The following is a 2,199-nucleotide window of genomic DNA, read 5'->3' as shown; positions in this document are numbered from 1 at the left end:
TAGATACGTCAATTAAGATCAAAGTATTGACCTATGACATACAAGTCGCAATTGTTTCAAATTTTCCGAACATGCGAAAACACGGGATATAACAATATAAAACCATAGTTCTAGTACACTAAGAATGCCATCATTAAGAGATGAATAAGAATCGTAATCATGCTCGGATCATAAGAGTGGAGTTACCCCGAGGCTCGTATCATAGCCTACTTACCACTAAGACATGCCAAAAGAAAGAAGAGAGTAAGCTTTACATACCTTGTCCGCTTCCTACGCTAATCAGAATTTAAGTCTCGGCTTCTCAAAATCTACAACAACGTCATTGGACATCAAACATTAGTCGTAAGCACTGAACGATTCAATCCCAAGCCATCATTTTGTCTACAGAAATTTGGGCAGCATTTCCCCTATAAATTCAGCACCCCCGAGAATTTAACTCGGCCAAATCTTCAACAACAACACCAACAACCATATACACAACATCAATAATTAATTCAAGACGCATTCTAACATTAGCAACCTTCATCCACATAATTCGACGGCATTCCACTTACATTTAATTCAACTACATACAATCAAGCCAATGCCAATGATCTCACATTCAAGTACTAATCCAAAACCATTCAAACACGATTCAAGAACATTTCAAACAATCCGTAAAATATTCAAAACAATCCAATCTACATACAACACAACCCGTACCCTTCCGATATCAATGGAAACAACAACAACGCATTACTTTCTTCCGAATTCATAAACTATACTAACAATTCATACATCGACAACATCATTCCCATAAATACAAGAAACTTTCTAAAAATTCCATTAACTTCTACAACAAGTCACAAACGACTATAACTTCAATTTGAACCATTAAACTTTTATTTTCTTCACATAATCCACAACACCACAACCAAATTACACTAAATAAAAGTAGTCCTTCACTTCTACACAGCACACATATATACACGGCCACAACACCAACACCATACATTCATGAATTTCATTCATTTTCACACTCCACAACATACACAAACCATGCATAACATATGAAAATAAGGATTAAATCTTACCCCTTCCATCCACCTTCTCCCTCGGCTAGAGTTGTTCATCGCAACAACAAACAATTTTCTTGCTCCAACAACTACTCCACATTTTAGAGGACCTTCCAATTGGTAGGAAAGCTAGAAGAAAATATTTTTTGATCACTATTCATGATCTTCCATTTTTTTCTTGCCTTGGCCGAATGGTCCCTTATGTTCTCTCCAAGCTTCTTGAAATTTCTAAGGGATGAAAAATGATGAAGATGACTTAATTTGTCATCTTTTATCTCCATATATAATTTACACATGTGGCCCTATGGCCCACACTAATTCACATGGCCACTTAGGCCCTTTCATGAGATATTATTTCCACTCCTAGCCCCTACAACTATAAGATGAACACATGTACCCCTCGTAGTCTTAAGCTAATCAAATTTAGCCAACCAAGGGGGGAGAGGGCCCCACACCTCACGGCCATATATGGCTATTCCATGAAAAATAATTAACTTTTCATAATTCACTTTTAACCCCAAATTTTCCTTAATATTCCATCCCAATAAAACCATAAGCAACTCATGCCTTAAAGCAAAGTCGAAAAATAGTCTTGTCCTTAACTTTCCGTAATTAACTCGGAATATCCCAATGTACAAAATGCGGGATATAACATCCTTCCCCCCTTTAGAACATTCGTCCTCGAATGTTCAACTAGTCTCATAAAGTCTTATAGGGATCTCGGGGGGTTTGTTTTATTGCTATAGCATGCAGTCTCAGCTCCCAACCGCATTCCTTTTCCATCTTCCCTTTAGCTTCCCACGTCATCTTTTCCCTACTATAACTCTGTCATAATGCCTTAACAGGAGTCACATTCTTGGTATGCAACATTCTTACCTTACGAACAATGTAATAAGGTCCAATACATCTCGGGTTAAACTTCTCCTTCTTGTTGAATCTTACTACACCTTTCATGGGTGATATCTATAAGCATACGCACTCACCAATCTGGAATTCTAAGTGTCAACGCCGATTGTCGTCATATGATTTCTGTCGTCTGCGGGGCTCGATAGCCCGCTAGTTACGATCATCTTGCTTAAATCATCTTACAACCCTCTTTACTTAACTTATAACATTCTAGGCATATTATCTCGTGTCATTTCTT

This window comes from Lycium ferocissimum, chromosome 12 (genome assembly GCF_029784015.1).
Source record: "Lycium ferocissimum isolate CSIRO_LF1 chromosome 12, AGI_CSIRO_Lferr_CH_V1, whole genome shotgun sequence".
Lineage (NCBI taxonomy): Eukaryota > Viridiplantae > Streptophyta > Magnoliopsida > Solanales > Solanaceae > Lycium > Lycium ferocissimum.
The sequence above is the reverse complement of the archived record's forward strand: the minus strand, read 5'-3'. Positions refer to the sequence as shown.